The sequence below is a fragment of the Fukomys damarensis genome, unplaced genomic scaffold (genome assembly GCF_012274545.1).
Source record: "Fukomys damarensis isolate Sample0158 unplaced genomic scaffold, DMR_v1.0_HiC HiC_scaffold_27, whole genome shotgun sequence".
In the NCBI taxonomy this organism is placed as follows: domain Eukaryota; kingdom Metazoa; phylum Chordata; class Mammalia; order Rodentia; family Bathyergidae; genus Fukomys; species Fukomys damarensis.
Window position 1 is genome coordinate 36,977,184 of NW_022900939.1, and position 19,322 is coordinate 36,996,505.

Sequence of the window (19,322 nt, forward strand, 5' to 3'; positions counted from 1 at the left end):
TCCCGCCCGCCCGCCGCGTGCCCTACTCATCCCGGCTGGACCCGAGCTCGCCTCAGGCCCGCGGTGTCTAAACTCCGTTGATTAAGGAGATTGCAGCCTCTCTCGACCCTCAGCAGCGCTGCCCTCTTGTGTGGCTTTCTGGGTAGGTGATGTGCACCGGCTGAGCGCCCGCGCGGCCTCTGAGGCGTGGCTCCTGAACGGAGATCTTTGCCCAGTGAGATGCATCCAGCTCAGATGGTCTTCCCGGGACTCCCTAGCAGAGTTCCAGAGGACCCTGGGGGCTGGCGAGCACGAGGGACCTCTCCCCGAGACCCGCTGCCATGCTAGCCAAGGGCCCACAGGTCGACACCCAGGATGCTCCCTGGCCTGGTGACTTCACCCAAGGAAGGGTGAGGGGGCGCCCGTCACCTCAAGGGCCTCATACCAAGTGGGGCGAGGAAGGGGGATGGATATAGGACAGATGGCAGGTGGGTAATAGGGACAGCTAGGCGTGGAGGAAACCGTGTTTAGTGGGTCCACGGTGTCCAGAGCAGCAGGAGGAAAGCCTAAAAGTGATGGAGACTGAAGTAGGCCAGGCTTTCAGTAGCATCATAGTTAAGGATTCCCGAGGCACATTTGGGACTTGACTTCCATCAGGAACCTTAGAAAATGAATGTACAGTTCCGGACTAACAAAATGCATGTAATAAAAGAAAAAGCACTCATGACATAGAATATACATGAGCGGGATGTGGTTTTCCACAGCAGAATTTGTACTGTGTAAATTACAAACATTGATTATTTTCTTTGTATAGCTTATTTTCCACTTAAAATTGGGGGATTTACAGTGTATCATGTGAGTACAGGAGACTCAGTGAATTGGCACAGATGTGTGCCCAATCCACTATTCCACTTATTTTTATTGGGGAAGACTTACTGCTTCAGAAGGGTTTTAGATCAAATGCAATTTAAAGCATATATAATTTCAATAACTTTCAAGGCAGGTCAGTGAATTGCAAGTCACCTAATTCAGATGCAGAATTTAGGAATGAAAGTCAGATGCACAAACATGATTCTGATTATGAGCTTTTAATTCTTTTTTTCATCAATAATAATTGGAACACTGGTCCTTGGAATCAGCTTTCAAAAACTATTTTAAAAACCTTGCTAAAGCTTGGACAGTGTTACCTTATGCTGTACTGTATTTCAGCATATATAAGGAAATTAAAAGTTCTGTGTGTATTATGATAAGATCAGAAGGATATTTTAGCTTTTTAATAGAACATATGTGTATCATGTATATGTGAAATTCTGCTATATGAAGATCCTTGAAACCAAAAATCAGAGCTACAATTTGAGTCAGTTGAATTAGGCCAAATGTCTCTGCATTATTATTGAGGTAAACATGCTTATGACTGCATGATGAAGAATGGATTGGAGGGAACTCAGAGGTCACAAGTCTGAAAGGGCCTACAGATAAGAAGTGCTAATGGTTTGGAAGAAAAATGGCTACAGCTTTAGGTACATTATTAGGAGATAATAAAAAAAATAGTGCCACTTAAATCGGGACAAAGAATAGAGTAATTTTCAGAGTGGGATGCTGTAGAGAGACAGAGGGGGAACTTGGCAAATATGTTTCTTGAAACCTTGGTAAGAACAGTTAGATCAAGTGGGGGTCTTGCAGAGTTCTTTTTATTTTCTTGCTTAAAGCTGGGAGCAAACTGAGCATTATTGTATATGGAAACGTAGGAAGTTCATGCAGAGGAAGATATTTAAAGAGCAGAAAGAAGCCGGGCGTGGCTGTGCACACCTGTAATCCCAGCACTTGGGAGGCTGAGGCAGGAGGATCTCTGTGAGTTTGAGACCAGCCTGAGCTACATAGTGAGTTCCAGGTCAGTCTCAACTACATAGTGAGACCCTGTCTCAAAAAAACAAGAAGAAAAAAAAAAGAGCAAAAAGGAGATGGTTGGTGAAAAAGATGTAAGAGTTTGGTAGGCAAACCACCCATATTCTTAGTACATTATTTATGGTTTATAGGGACTGGATGATACTCGGTGTTATATTGAAGTATGCATCACAAAATAACCACAGCTTCGTTCATGTGCCATCAGAGAACCTAGGACCTGTCATATACTTATCTGTCCATTTGTTGTATCCATCGCCTAACTTTTTTATAGTGCTCATCAAAGTTAACTATATGGATTTCTCCTCTGAACAGACAGTTATAATGGAATTATTTGAGTGTAATTACCACGAAGGATGTATGTCAAATAAATAATTATATGGGGAATTATCCAACTACAGTTGTGATACTGATCTGAAAGAAGAGTATGGAATGTTAAAGGCACCTAAGTAAGAAGAAGCTAATGTGGCCTAGGATATCAAGGATGGCATTTTCAAAGATAAAATGTATCTGCCTAGCTGATATCTAAAAATGATCTCTCGTTAGCAAGTTCACTAGTTAGCAAGTTAATTCCCTGATGATGCCGTGGCCTACCTTTCTGCTCATTATTGGGCTCAATCTCCTCTTTCTTGAGAATTTCTTCTTTTTTTTTTTTTTTTATTTGAGAATCTCAAATGTAGTTTTTCTGTGGATTTGGTTAGTAAGGTGGTAAAAAGTTCAGGAACTAATAAGACTTTGCTAGGATCTTTTTCAAGTCTGTTATAGCTGCATTACAATAATTAAATGGGCATTTAATTTTATTCATGCTACATTAATTACCATTAGGCAAACAAAACAAAACAGCAACAACAAAAAAAACGGCTTTGGGAATGGCAAACTGATGGTCAGCCATAGCCACCACAGACTTAGTCTCTCAACGTCTTTTAGAGGAACCACAGCAAACATAAAGCCTGTCACTTCTTATTAGGAATTTTGGCAACAGCTAATGAAAGCTGGTTCTTTCTTTTTTCTTTTATTTAAAATTTTAATGTTCTCTAGGTCAAGTGACTAGGGAATAAGCATGCGTTCATGTATCTGCAGGGAAGGAAGATACTATTGCTACTACGATTTTTGCATTTGTATAACACAAGAGTGTTGGCTAAGTGCTTTTACAATCAATTTTATTGTTCAGTTTAAAAAGTAGCCTAAAATCACCTCTGTGAAAATTTGTTTTAAGTGATTCAGAGATCTTTCCTTAAAATAGGTCTTTTATGATGTAGACAAATTTTCTAATCAATCAAGGTTAGATATAATATAAAACAATGTTATTATCTGAAGAGAATCAACTATTAATGGAAGATACTAGCCTCCTGACACTTTTTTGTTACCTGCTCTAACAATGAAAGAAAATATAAACAAACGAAAACACAACAATAGAAACACAACCTTCCTTAAGATATGGTTTGTAAATAGTGCAACCAGGGATGTTGTATGAGTGAGTTTGCACCTTTTAATGCGCCATACTTAATTAAATTTTTGGCTAATTTTTCTCTACAATGCCAGAGAGTCTTTTCAGCTTTTCAGGCCATAGCATTTCTCTTACAACTACTCAACTGAAGTTCTAGGTGCTCTTTCAACTGGGCCTGGTTTATAGAAGCATGACACTCTGATTTGACCTGTAGGTCATAGTTTACCTTCTGGTTTCAGCACCTCTGAGATTCTATAGTGAACTGGAAGTGTTGCTGATTAAAGTGATTGATAGCTGAAAGCTCAGTGAGGGCAGTGGTGGACTTGTCACTGTTGATTGTTGATTGTTTTATCTTCATGGCTAGCACAGTGCCTGACAGGAGAGTGAAACACATCTCCTAAACAAAGGAATCAGTAGCAAGGGTATCTGATGGAAAATTGCGTAAGATAAACTCGACACCTCTGTGCTCAGATTTCTAAGTTCTGTAACAAAACTACAGTTTTGGATAGAGCAGCAGTGCATTTAAGCACTAAGTTCAAAGAACAAATCCAAGGAAAATATCTGAAGAAAGAAAAAAATGATAGTGAGAAGCATAGGCCTGTGAATCCCCACCACTAAAAAGACAAATTAACATCCTTTGTAAGGGAACTGACAGAATGTTTCTCCATCTCCTAGTCTATAGACTTCATTGTCTGCCCTCAGTTTTATGTAGCTTTTTCCGTATTACTACTACACTATCTTCCTCTTTTCCCTTTGGATACTTTCCAGGTTCCTGGCCAGCCTGCAGGTACCTAAGGCCTCCCAGTCTTAAGTTCCCTTCTCATTGTGGTCTCTGTCTCTGCTTGTCTGTGTCCTGTCTCTCTCTCCCACCCTCACACCACTCACCCGCCCCCTTCTCCCTCTTATCTCCTCTCCCAGTTCTGGTAACTGATCTCTCCTCTCCTGCCTTTAGGCTTGGGAGTAATGGATTAAAGGATGCTCGTATTTTATTGCTGATTTTACTAGCCCCTAGGTCACTGTGTTAGCCTGTAAGGTTGCCCACATTGTTTGAGACAGTCTTTTCTATTTTTCCAGTACTGGGGATTGAACCTAGGTCCTTGATACTGAGTTGTTCCCCTACACTTCTTGGTTTTTAAGACAGTGCTTCTCCAAGTTGCCCCCTAACTAAGACTAAGCTTGCATGTGTGGCATTACATCTAGATGAAAGTCTCTTTAATAAACTACTCACATTTCTCAAATTGGGGTAATTTCCTATACCCCAATTGGCATAGTAACCTTTTTAATACATTTCAAAGACACTTATTATATCAACTAGGGGCTTTTATTTTTTTCAAGTCAGTCACTATGACTTCTATGTCCTCATGTCATAAGATCTCAAGGTGAAAGTAGTCCTGGAAGGCGATTCACTTAAGCTCTCTAGTCAGAGTCTGAGGGTATTCTACAATATCCCTATCACATCCTATGATACAAAACTTCATTATCTTCCACAATGGGTAGCTCTTTAATACTTAATCTCTTGTGCACATTTCCACAGTCCTTGTCCTGTTCATTAGCCTTCAAGGAATGATTCTAATTTACATTTCATTCTTCTATTTCTTAGTAAGGTTTTCAGGTTACTGTATCAGTTTAAAAGTGGTGTGTCTAGAACAGGATCTCTTTTTCCATGTGTTGTTCGGTTGTGCTGGATTGAGTGCAGGCATTAGATCTAGAGAGTCCTCCCAAAGTCTCATGTGTTTAGAGAGTGATTGGATAATGGGGTGCTATATTCATCAGTGGATGAATCCACTGTTAACAGCTGACTTGCTGACTTAGGAAATGAGGTGTGGTTAGGAACAAGGCAGTGGGGACACAGCCTATTAGGGTATACCTTCTACCCTGGCTCCTCGTTTCACTTTGCTTCTTGATTGGAACAATTATCCTCTACCCCCCTTTCCATCATGCTGTTTGGGCCTGACACCGATGGACTGAAACTTCTGACACAGTGAGCTGTGATAAACTTGTTCTTATTTCAGTTGTGAGTGTCAGGTATTATGTCTCAGTGACCAGGAAAGTGACTAAAATAGATTTTGGTTGGCCTAATTATTTCTGACCATGTGGTTCAGAAGCCTTTGGAACTGGTTTTGAGGAGGCGTTCGGAAAGGTTTAGAGGAGGGCCATTGGGGGCGTGACCTGGAAGGGTATATTTTCTTCCCCGTCTCTTCCTTTCCCTCTCTGCTTCCTGGTTTCATAATATGAACAAATTTCCCTCCACCATTCAGTTTCTACATTTGAGGCTGCTGGTCATGGACTGAAACTTCTAAAACTGTGAGCCACAATAAATCTCTCTTGTGATATTAGGTATTGTGCTTCAGTAGCAAGGAAAATGACTAAGACAGGAAGCATGACAACTTCACCTGCAAAGATAAATATGAGAAGGACCAACAGCTCTTCTTTTCTTGTTTGTAAACATAAGGCAGAATGTGATATCAGGCAGTTTCTACTATCCTATTTTTGTTTGCTTTTCTTCGAAAAACCAAAGGTATGTTGATCGTCCTTTTATTATTTTAGGCAACACTATTTAAAATATTTTGTTGAACTTTAAATTTCAAGTTTAAGTAGTTATCAGTAGAGTCCTAGATTTTTAGTGTCTCATTCTGTTCTTTATTTTTTTCATCTTTTTCTGAATGTTCATATTGTTTTATGTCCAGTATTATACATTACCACCTTGGAAAGATAGGAAAATATTTTTAAATGGAGTAAATTTTCTGTTGTTGGTGGTGATCAAACTGACTTTGGAAATCGTCTGAAGTAGGTTTCTAAGTACACCACTAAGTCAATTTTTGTGATGAAAGTCCAATTTAGTTTATAGCAGGCCTCCTTAATTTTTCCTTCTGATTGATTCAGTGAATTTTTTTTTTGGTACCAGGGATTGAATATTCAGTGAATTTATTGCCCATTTTATTTTTTATTAGATTGCTTTCAACATGACGGAGCTCTGGAAAGTAAATCCTTTTGGATTAAATGTGTGCTACTTTAATAAGAATGAATAAAAGAATAAAAGCAACCCATTAGAAAGTAATTTTGATCATTGTAGAGAGATTTCACTTTCTTAATCTTTAATTGTTGGAAAATATATTTCAGAAACTGTTTATTGATTTTTTATCTTCCTTCTTTTTTCATGACTGCCTCATACAAGTCTAAAAAATACTATACTTCTAATTGTTTTAATTTTCCCCCACATAGGCCTTACAATAGCTAATTATTTATTACTCATTTCTTTTTATCACTTACAGCAATATTAGCAAAAGCTGCTTTCTCTTACGAACCTTTGTGTACTTATCTACAGTTTTATGATCCATGCCTTAGTTTGTATTTTATTTTAGTATATGTGCTGCTGAAGCAAGCACATGTATTTTATTTATTTTCTTATTTTTCTGTCCCCTACCCTTCAGATTAGAAGCTTCTGAGAAAAGGAGAATTCTTATCTCTAGTACCTGGCACAACCAATCAATAGTGTTCAATATTTGCTGATAGATTATAAGTTTCTTATGAGAACCTGCCTCTTTTAACAGTACACTAAAACTTATATGATTCTCAAGAGGTTTTTGCTTTCTAAAAATTTGTTTTACACATGTCTCCTAAGTAATCTACTACTATAAAATTGTTCTGGTTTTTAATTTAAAAACTGCCCACTATCCATAAACCATCAATTTATTTTTCAGTTGCTCAGCATTTCAGCAATGTAATAAACAATTTAAAAATTACATGTATTTCTAAAAATACTCTCTTTATCACCAGCAAGTTTTCCAAAACCGAATTGTATTTCCAAAAGTGCATGTGAGTACAAGTAATGACAGCATAGGTGCAGAAAGCTAAGGGAGCATCAGTTTTAACTCAAAGACCCTGGGTCTGTGTTTCATACTAGATTATTGCTATAAAAATCTTTAGTAATAAAAATACACAGTTTCCTGGCCTTTTCCAAAAGATAGCTATTGCATAAGATCACCAAGGAAGGAACTGAGTCAAGCGACATGGCTGGGAGCCAAATTCTTAATTTTATGTTGACTTTATTTTCATCACTCATTGATAAAATTAAAGAAGTAAGGAAATCTTCAAAGGGTGATTCATGTGCTCTATATTATTTTGTACATTTTGAACTTTCCTATAATTTTAGTGCTCATTTCGGATTGGGACTCATTACTTCATTGACAGTGCAGTCATGTTTCAGCCTTTCCCAACTTGCCCTGTCACCTTATGATCTGGCAGGAGGCCCTATCACTTAGCAGACACCTCTCAGAGCTTCCCATGTTCATCATGCAAACTTCCAGTGTTTAGGTGTGGCTCTCCTTCCAGCCCTTCCTTACTGTCTGTTTTCATAATCCCCTTACACCTTACTACTCAGCATACTATGCTTGCTGAAACACCACTTTTATTATATTTCACTGATAGTCTCTTATGGAGGTGCTGGTGTCCACTGCAGGAAGATCAAACATTTCTTGCTGACTCTCAGGTCCTCAGCTTCCCTAGCCTATTCCATGTATTTCCTAAAACACAATGATCTTTAGGCAAGGACATCACCTGTGCCCCCATAAATATCTATGTTGTTATCTGCTGCCTGCTCAAACCACCCCTTTTGAAGTTCTGTTTTGCCCTCTCTTCACAGCTCTGGGTTCTCACCCTTCAGAACTTGAGATCCATCTCACAAGTCCTTCCCCGTCCTGTTGGAACCAATCCACACATGCCTTTCCTTGGTCTTTCGTTAGATATATAGTCAGGTGCATGTGCACATGCAGGCTAGGACTGAGTCATAGTCACACACTGATTTCAAGTGTTTCAAGCCTGGCAGTGAACATTTACTATGTCCTTGTTAGATTTCAGAGGGATCATGGGTCAGCCTAACTGATTTCATCTCCTCAGCAACTTTGTAAATTAGGAACTATTTTGATTCCCATTTTACAGATGAGCAAAGAGGCATAGAGAATTTAGGTAATCTCTGTTCATGATCGTACAGCTAGTAAGAATGAGAACTGTAAATCGTGGATCCTGAAACTACGCAAACTTCTTTTCAACACCTAGTCAAAATAGGATGGGGATTTTAGGGGATGATGTATATACAGTATTATTGTGCCCTATCTCCAAGAGGAGTCTTCAAGAAAAATAAACCTTTCATCCTATAAGTGTTTTTGAAATTAACATGCCTGCATATCTGTGTGTTTGTGTGTGTGGTATGTGTGCATTTGTTGCTGCAATGGTGGGTCGACTGTCACCAAGGCAGGAGGCACAGGATGAACATAGGCAGCCACAATGTGACCTCCATGTTAGCAAGGCCCGTTGTTATTTGGGTTATGCTTATTTTCTGCTTCCAGGCCTAGGAACTATCTGATGCAAAGAACATATTCAAGGATAAATATTTAAAACTTGGCTTCATCACTTGCTGTCCCTGAACTTCAGTTCCTTATCTCTAAAGAATGATACTGGATTTCATATCACAGAATTACTAAAATAAAGGAATGAATATAAAGTGAATGAATAGTGTCCAGTGCTCAGAGTGTTTCTCCGTTTTCCCTTTGAGGCTCACCAAGCTCTTTACTCAAAGTGGGCTAGCATCTTTTCTTATGTTTGCTGATACCTTTTCTCTTGACCCCAGGATCTATCCAGACACGTATTTTCATGTAAATAAATTTCCCTGATTTTGCCTCTCTTCCCTTAAGTACTTCTTCCTGAAGTTTTCTGTGATTCCAGAATTACATATTTTTGTGATTTCTTTTCGTCCATTTCTGTCTTAGGCTGTTTTATATTCACTACTGTTTGGATAAGATTTGAGTGTGTCCCAGAGTGTTCAGATGTTGAGAGGTCGATCCCTAGTGTGGTAGTCCTGAGAGGTGGGGGATTGTTAAAAGCTGGGGCCTGGTGGGAAATCTTTCAGTGCCTTGGAAGCTGCTGTTGATAGGTGATAAGGTAGCTCTCAAGGAATCTTGTGAGTTCTTGTGGTAGGGAGTTATTATAAGAGTGAGTCCAACCCTGAACTGGTCTCTGGCTTCTTGTTCTGAAATGGGATCTCTTCCTCTCACAAATATTGCTATGTTTTGCTATGGGAACCTCACCAGAGCCTATACCATGTTATTTGGACTCTCATCCCCTACAGTTTTGAGCTCCAGAAACCTCTTCTCTTTATGAAATTAACCTGCATTAGGAATACCATCACAGCAACAGAAAACAGGTAAATGCAGTGTTCCGATATTAGATACTTTATAAATAGCTTTGTTTATCTTACAGCGTGAAGGTGCGTCAGCATGGCAGTGACATCTGCTCACATGTAGTGAAAGCCTCATGGGGACTAGCATTACAATGATGAGCATATGTACAATAAAGGGATTCAGGGGAAGTACCAGATTTGTTTATAATAGCCCACTCTTGTGGAAAGTAGTTTAGTTCCATTAGACCTGACCCGCTCTCATGAGATGACGTAATTCATTCTTGAAGGTAGAGTACCTACATCCTTACTACCTTCCATTAGACCCCTCCTCCTTGTGGTTCTGCCAGGCTTCTAGCTTCAAGCTTTGTTCCTTTGTGGAGAAAAGCATATTCAAATCATAGCAACTTCTAATCCTTTATCATTGTTCCTGAACAGTACAGTTTAATCTTTCTCCAGGAGCAAAGTGCTAGAAATAACAGCAAATGTGTGCATCTGATGAGCTCAGTCACTGACTACCAAGGGACTCACAGGACATTATTACTACTTTGTGATAAGCATCCCATCGTGCCTTGGAAATGTAGAAGAGGGAGCAGTTAATGGAACCAGCGTGAGAAGAAGAAGGAGTAAATCTAGATAACTCACAGAGAGGCAGTTGAACTTAGCCATGAAAGGTGAGTGGAGAGACTTCAGGAAAGGAAATGATGGGAGGATGTATCTATCCATTAGGAGAGCAAGTAGGGAACAGAGACTCGTAAGCACAGAAGCGAGTGGTTTATTAGGAAAGCAGCAAGAGTGCTCCATAGCAGACTACCTCTGAGCAAAGCAGAGAAGTGAGGCTATAAGGGCAGCAGTGGTTTTGGTTCTGAATAGAATCAGTCGCATGACTATAGATCTAGCATAAATGCAATTTTGAAAGGAAAATTTTTTTGTCGTTTCTCCATTTTGTCAGTTTAAACTATTGCTGAGAGTTGAACACTCAACAACATAGTATAATCTTGGGTAGAATTGAAAAAAAAAAGGTTAAAGATTTGTAACAGATTGTGCTATCCAGATTGGAGATTTAGTACTGGGTGTTGCTGAAGAAGGATTTTTACCGAATAGGCTGCCTCAGTGAAAAGAGCCTTAATGTTATGATGTTTTAAGAAATGGGTGAGGAGAATTTTACAGAGAGAAAATGTAATTACATTGCACGGTTTGATTTGGAAGAATTCATTTTATATTTTTTTGCCTTCAGGGGTGGATTTGGGATTAATAAACTGAAGTCATAGAAGACCTAGAAGGAGCTTATAAGAGTTGACTGTTCAATAATCAAAACTTCAGTACTGTTCTTGCTTATGCAGCCTGGGCTGGACACCCTGATTCCTTCTGATGTCAGACTCTTGGGAGTCCATGGCAGATAGTCAACATAGTTTGGTGTCAAATCCATTTTATTGTATTTAAACTGCATTAAATGTGGGCCAAAATGTTAATTTAATGTGTGCCAGCTAATAGAGAAAGATTGAAGGCTTTTGAGTCAAATGATATCCATGAAATCATGTGATTTGAGACATGCTTTTCTATGCCTCTGTGCATACAGCTAGAGCAGGTGTAAATAATAACAGACACATGACAAAGAGAAAACCAAATATGATCATGTATAAATATGTATTTACTATTATATCATAAAGATACTGTCTTTGAAAGTAGTTCTTTCCTTGTATCTTTTTAAAATTTTTTGTCTACTTTTGCAGTATTGGGGATTGAATTTCACATATTTTAAGAAAGTGCTCTGCTACTGAACTACAGCCCCAGCCTGGCTACAAAGTTTTCCTTTTCTCTAATCTGTTACACTGTAAGTTCCTGAAGGTATTGAGCACCCCACTGCACAAATAAAACATCAAATGATATTATCCGTGTTTTTCTAAAGAGCAAGATTACTTTTATTATTCCTAAATGTTTTCTCTATGGAAAATAAATGTCACTTTATCCAGGATGGTTAAAGAGATGGTAAATCCAAAATTGTTAACCACTCTTCCACCAAGTATAAGCAACTCCATACTTTGAACTACTGGTGCAGCTTCTTTGAAAGAGAAAGCATTGTGGGTGCATTTGTGTGTATTTGCACTTGGGTCCTTATACATACACAGTTGCACACACATAAGGTGCAGAATGTTAGTTATTCTTTCTTATTCTAAAAGACCCTTAATTTTTAGTTATTTTAATTAAGAAATTGTTTTTTCCATAGCCTTTAAAGTGGTGCCATAAATGTTTAAAAGTTGTGTTTTTGCATATTTCCTAATCATAAAGAATAGTATAATATAAAATGATTAGGCTAACAGCTGACATTTTTAGATGTTTATTATTACTGTTATTGTTAGTACCATCATGTTGTATTTCTCGATGCTATGAGAACTTTGGACACTGAGTAAGCAGTAGAAACAGAAGAGGAGGAAGAAGAGTAGAAAGAGGAGGAAAAGGAGGATGGGGTGAGGGGTGAGAGAAAGAGAGGGAGGGATTTGCACACAGTTATATATGTACATTTAATGCTCCTAAATACATGCATCTATATAATAATAGTAACCTTTGCAAGCTCTTACTATGTACCAAAAACTGTGTTCATTCCTCTCTCATGATTATTTCATTTAATTCTCACAATAACACTACGAGGTATCTTCTGTTATTTGCCTCATTTTTTCTGATAAGCAAACAGACTGAAAAAGGCCAAGTAAAGGAAGTCTGTACGTAGTGGAGCCTAGATTTGTGTGTGTGTGTGTGTAGTACTGAGAATGGCATCCAGGACCTCAAAGATGCTAGGTGAATACTCTAACACTGAGCTATATTCCCACCCTTTTAAGAATTTTTATTTTGACAAAAAGTCTAGCTAAATTGCCCAGCCTGGTTTGGAATTTGCAATATTTCTGTCTCAGTCTGATGGAATGAATGGTAGGTGTGGGCCACCATACCAAGTTGGAGCCTGGATGTTAACCAAGCTGTCAGACTTTGCAGCTAGAACTCTTAAACATTACATGGCAATGCCTGGGTGCTTGTAATCACAGACTCAGAGTTGGAAGAGACGTTGGTAATTTGTGTAGCCTTCACATCATTGCTGAAATGGGTCCTCATCTCAGACAGATGACCATTCAGATTTTGTTTGAATGACTCCAGTAATTGAAATTTCATAGCTTCTCAAGATAGTACATTTCATTTCTGGGTAGCTTCTATCAGTAGATATTTTATTAATTTGTTTATTGGAAATTTGTCTCCCTGTAGTTTTCACATGTTGATTATAGTTCTGCTTTCTTGAAAAATTATTGAACAGAGTATTTTTTTTCCTTTTTTTTAGCTGGCAGCCTTTCAAGTCTAAATTTTCTCTTATTGGCATCTTCCTGTGCAATTTGCATACCCCTCTGCATTACCATTCACTTTGTGACAAGTTAGTCTAACTGATTGTTTCTGACAAAATGTGATATGCAGAAGAGAGCATGGCATCCAGGCAGTGGATGCATCAGAAGAAGTTTTGGAATGAATTGTAGCACCTGGGTTAAGATTTCAGCACTATTGCTTATCTCATGATGCTGGGCAAGTGGCCATATACTCAAACCCTCAGCTCTAACATAGGGCCTAATAGCTACCCTAAGGTACTGCATTCTGATAGGGTTAAATAAAATGGAGCTTGGGAAAGTGCTTATGTATCCCAGCACCTGCTGAGGCCTTTTAACTTCCCACTCCTTGTCCTGCATTTTCATGTTCTTCAGAATCATCACTGCTTCCCTATGCATCTTTGCTGAAAGTCACCTGCTTATTGAAGCCTTTTACAAACACACTGTTTAAAATTGAAAACAATCCTTTATCTTTCCTTTTCATTTTCCTTCTGTTTTTTTTCTTCTCAACTGTGTTTTTTTGTTTTGTTTTTTTGGTACCGGGGATTGAACTTGGGCCCTTGTGCTCGTGAGGCAGGCATCAGAACCACTGAGCCAAATCCCCAGCCTTCAGCTGTGTTTGTCATATCTGAAATGTATATGTTTTTCTTATTCACTTTGTGACTCCTCCCACTAGAATTAAAACAATGTGTGCTCAATAATTCATCTGTTTTCATCTCTGCTATTTTTCTCATGACATAGCAGGTGATCAACAAATATTTTTAAATACATCAGTGAATTACCATCATATTCATGTTTTAATGCTGTCTGGTCACCAAAAGTTACCATGAATATCATTGTTGTTTTAACAAGAGATAATGGGACAACTGACAAATTTATGAATTGTTCTTTTAATGTTTCAACTGCATATGTTTATTGTCTGTTAATTTCCTTGTGCCCCAGGGGTGTTTTCTGAAAAAGTTATCTATGTCAGAATCCCTGGCATGAAATATTGTAATTTTCAAATGTTAATTAAAATGAAAAAAATGTAGCTGTTTTAATTACTTTTTAAAACAGAATACCCAACACCCATAATTTAAAGGAGTAGAGCTTTATTTTGGATTGCAGTTTCAGAAGTTTTATTGGTTGGTCTGCTGGCCGCAACCCAGAAACAGGATGGTAGAAGAACCAGGCAGAAGAAAGCTACTTATGCCATGTGGGCCTGGAGGCAGAGAGAGAAGGGAAGAGCCAAGGACAGAGATAGACCCTTCCAGCTCACACCTCAGTGACTTCCCTCTAACCAGGGCCACTTCTAATGGCACACTCAGTTACTGTACTCATTACTGGATCACCCACGGATGCATATGGTGCACCCACGATCCAGTCACCTTCCAAAAGCCCCACCTCAGAAAGGCTTTGAGGTAACATTCTTTTGTGTGTGTGTGTGTGTGTGTGTGCGTGTGTGTGCATGTGTGTGTGTGCGTGCCAGATATCGAACTCGGATCCTTCTCAGGTGTATACTCCCTGGCTTCTAGGTCTCCTTCAGAAATCTGGATGGAAGTCTCATGACCTGATAACTCTTGCATTATGTAAAATCAGCACCACATAGGTGATACCAAGGCCTGCTGTGAGCTTGAACAAAAACTAGACCCTCCTGAATCCTGGCTCTTAAGGTCTCTGTGTGCCTGGGTGGTTAAGTACTGCGAAACAAATCATAGGAAATCCATTTGTTAGGTGACTGTCTGGAGCTAGATGGCCTGGGGCTTTCTTCTCAAAACAAAGTCTTTTACTTTTGCACCCTAGAGCCTGGGAAGTTTGGGATTATGCAAATTACTGAGATGTCACCAAGGCATCTTTTCTGTTGTCCTGAGGCAAATTATTTGGCTTCTTTTTGTTATCTTTTTAGGCATATTCTCCTTGCTCCAACTTTGCAGGTGCTTCCTTTCTTGGAAAATTGGAGACTTTTCAAATGGGGATTGTGCTACTGATTTTCAACATAAACCCCTCTAAAGGGTGCCAGTAGTACTTAAACTACAGCCTGAATGTTGTGCTGTTTTGAAATTTCCTTTGCCAAATTAGTCTGTCACTCTTAATCTCAGTCTCCCTCAAAGTTTCAGGACACTAACAAAATAGACAAATTGTCTTCCAGAGAGAAACACGCATATCCTCTAGCTCATATGCCAAAAGAGTTCTTGTTTCCAACTGAAAACTCCTGAGTCTTGTCTTTACTATCTGCAATTTCATCACCTTCTGATGTTTTCAGCTCTGATCAGAATCTCCCATTGATCATAGAGTACAGCATTCTAGGGCTTCTCTAGTTAGCGTCTCCAAACATTACCAAATTCTTCTCTTGAATGAATTGAAAAGGCTGTTAAACTACATGGTCCAGCTGTCACAGCAGTGACTCTACCCCTGGTACCAAAATCTGTCTCAGTCACTTTCATCATCCCTGGGATACACTACCTGACACCCAAGAGATTTATTCTGGTCACAGTTTAAGAAGTTTCAGTGTATGTATGACCAGCCTCAACATAGAAATGGCATGGTAGAATGGCCAGAAGGAGCAAAATTGCTGATGTCAAGATAGTTAGGAAGTCGAGAGAGAAAAGAGACACTAGGGAGGGAGATACACACTTCCAGGTCATGGCCCCAGTGACGAGTCTCTAACCAAGCTTTTCTCCTAATAGCACACTCAACTACTTAACTCTTATTAATAGATAATCCACTGATGCATTAACCCCCCTCCCATATTATCCAATCACATTCCAGCAGCCCTATTTCAGAGCACCAAGGCTTTGGGGGAACATTTTTAATGTGAACCATAACGTGCTTCATTTTTTAATAAGTTGAGGTCATAATTTAGTGATTCAATGCATATAATTTTTTCTTTCGAACTAACAACAAAGCCTTGAATTTCCTTTTTATGTTCTTACTGTGGCTTTTTTATCATCTCCACTTTGAATTAGCAGTGTGTCTTATAGCTACCCTTGAAGGTGATCACAACCCTAAAGCAGGCATGGTAGTTACCTGTTTCCATATTAATTTGTCTTTTCTTTTTTTTGATACCAGGGATTGAACTTGGGTCCTTGCACTTGCAAGGCAGGAGGTGGAACCACTGAACTAAATCCCTGGCTCCTGATAATTTCTCTTTTAAAGCTGGAAAATAAAGAGGAATAAACACTGTAAGAGATGTAGAAATGCTGATATATTTAGGGCCTGCGAGTAGGAGATTAGGTAGGGCCAGAGGGATGCTAGCATCTCAGCTTATCTCCAAGGATGAGCAGAGTCTAGGAAACATGCCACCTGCCTAGATAGAATTCTTAGAACAACCTTCGTAGAGTTTTTTTTTTTTTAACCTCTGTAGAGGGTTTTGTGAGATTATGATACTAGGTATGCAGGGAGTGCAGAATGTCCAGACTGAATGCTGTTTTATGATTTATTGGCATGTACATCAAGATAAGCTCGCTTCTGAGTCATAATGAAAGAAAACAACTGAAGTCAGTGGAATATCTGATTTTAACAGGTGATCTGTCTGTTGGCAAGCTAAAAAGGGAAGAATTTACTTCTAGCAAAGATGTGTTTTGGGACATAGAAAAAAAAGAATGTACTTTCCATACTCAGGAGAGTTGACTTTAGATCTATGTATTATTGATGTATGCTTTTTTGTTGTTGAATGTTTGCACATCTATCCAAATCAAATAATGCTGTCAGCAGTTAGTGCTGTGTCAAACTTTCCCCAATTTAAATCTGCAGAATCGTGTTTTCATTGAGGTGGCTGAAAAAATATCACTGCTGATTATTAAACTTGTTTTTAATTTTCCCTAGAATGTATTTTAATCACAAGGGGGCTTTTAGCAGAATGCTATAAATCTATCATGGTTAAATGTCAAAAAGCATTGTAAGTATTCTTGGCATGGTAAGAAATGATCAATAAATTGTTTATTTACAATCTCTTTTTAATGTGAAACGGGGACCATATGTTTTAGAAAAAATATGCATATATGGTGGATGTATGAAATTATCTATTGGATTTAATTTGAAATTAGAATTATTTTATCATGGATAAGAGGGAAGTAGAAACTTTTATTAGTAATAGCAACTATAATAGAAATTTTTGTTAAATGAGCAAATAGCATTGCATAGGAAGTGAGTACAGGCTTAGCTATTGTTTTTCTAGTTACATAAGAGCTGCATCTTTCATTCAAAGTGTATGATTGGTGTCAAAGAAGAAATTATTCAATGTAGTAGTTATGCTAATAGAAGGAAATAGCAATACATGATGAGTTATGTGGCCCAAAGAAGTTCAAAGATTCATTTATCCCCTCCAAATAAAAATTAGCATAATACCTAATGTTAATATAGATTAGTAACATTGCTATATAATTGTAGCAGTTCTAGTACTATTAATGCAAATTACAGTTCTTAGATAGTTAACTATGTTCCAGGTAGTACCATGAGTTCTTTTCCCTTAGCCTTTCACACAATCTTACAAATTGGTTTTCATTTTATGGATGTAGGGAAATGCAGAGTTTGCTCTGAGCCATTCATGTGACAAAGGAAAGTATTGGACTCAGGCTGTAAGACATCTTTTCTGAATTCTGTAGCTTTTTTCCTTGGCTAATCAATTCTACTGAGAATCAAGATTCTCTTGGGGGTTTGAGTGGTAGAGGGAAGAAAGCAAGATGGTCTTGATTCCCCTGAGGAACTTAATTCTTCTATAAAGAAAAGATAAAAGCTGATGCTGGTTGATGAAGCCACAGAATCAGTGATGCAGATAATGAGTGCTCCAAAAGAGTGAAAGAAGAGAAAAGCAATATGGGCTGCAATGGTTAGACATTGATTTTGGGTAGAGGTGGATTTGGGCTTACGCCTTAAGTGTTAAATTAGCCTTTCCCATAAATATTGTCTTTAGTGTTGAGGTTCTGATACGAGTTTTATGAATGGTACCCTGGTTAGTCTTATTTTATGTTTATAGGGATTTCGTACACATTTTAAAAAAATAGTTTAAATATGTTTATACTTGTTTTTTGTGGTGCTGAGGATCGAACGCAGGACCTTGTATTTGCGAGGCAGGCAGTGATGCCAAACCCTCAGCCCCTGTGTATACTTTTGATAGAATTCACTTGTGAAAACAAATAATTTACCACTCATCCTTCCTGAAATGTGGAAGCAAATAATATTAGCTTATTAATATGATTTCTGTGTGTGTCTTTGTATATGTGTGTGTGTCTTTGTATATGTGTGTGTGTGTGTGTACCATTTTTGAAGAGAGGTGTCTTAGGAAGAAATGAAAGATAATTTTCTGCTGCAGAAGACAAGGCAATGTCTTAAAAAAGACAGCTCTATAATTCTTGGTAGCACTTTCACTAAATGTTTCCTTCTTTTAATAGTTGGGCTGGGCTTGACTATATTAACTTTATGAGTTTGTTATTCAAGTTTCATCTTTAGGCCCTTATTTTAAAAAAACATCTAAGATTATTAATCTTTCCAACAGAAAATGATATTATAAAATACATATATGTGTAAAGTTTTGAGACATGCAAAATGGCAAAAAGAGTAATTAACAAATAACATTATACTCATTCTCACCTTAAACAGATGGATCTCAATAAAGCACAGTAAACTTTTTCTCTTTCTCATTACACCTCCTTATTCACAGAAGTTTTAAATTTGGTTATATCACTCTATATATTTCCTTATACTTTTTGTACAAACGGGTATATTTCTAAGCATTACGGTATTTGTATGCTAATTGAATGATATCATTTGAATTTTAATACCTTCTTTTCTTTTAAATATGAAAATCATTCATTTTGTTGTCTGTAGCTCTGGTTTGTTCCCTTTTTTATTGCTTAATATTTATGTTAATGTGCCAAGTTAGCTATTCTATTGGCAGATGTTTAGGTTATTTGTAGTTTTTATTACAGGCAATAGATATATGAACAGTTTAAACATGTCTCCAATATATATATATATTTGACAGGTTTTTCATGTTTGCCTGCCTTTGTTTTTTACTTTTTGTGAAGCACTTGTCCAAAAAATTTCATTTTTCCCTAAGAGATTATTTTTCTGTACTAGTATGCATACTTTAAATGCTATGTATATTCATACTCTATTGAATATGTATGTTGAAAATATCTTTACCTAGGCTGTGGCATACCTTTTTATTTCTTTATAGTGTCTTTATATATCAGAACCTTTATATATATATATGTATATATATGTATATATGTATGTATGTATGTATATATACATATATATATATACATACATACATATATACATACATACATATATATATATGCTTAATTCCCAAACTCATTTTTTCATTGATTTCTGGTTCCATTGTACTTTCGTCAGAGAATATACTTTGTATGTTGTTTGTCCTTTTAAATCTAGTGAGACTTGAAAACAGATGTGGTGGCACATGCCTATAACCCCAGTAGTGTACTCCGGAGGCTGAGGCAGGAGGATCAGGAGT

General features: G+C 37.8%; 1 protein-coding gene across 1 annotated transcript in view; it reads left to right on the forward strand.

The window, feature by feature from the left end:
* Positions 1-46: 46 nt before the first annotated feature.
* The window catches only part of Mei4 (meiotic double-stranded break formation protein 4), a 161,612-nt gene continuing 142,336 nt past the window's right edge, over positions 47-19,322 (forward strand). Inside the window, exon 1 of the mRNA XM_010617916.1 lies at positions 47-142. The gene's annotated coding sequence lies outside the window, so the exon portion shown is untranslated. The remainder of the gene's footprint in view (positions 143-19,322) is intronic.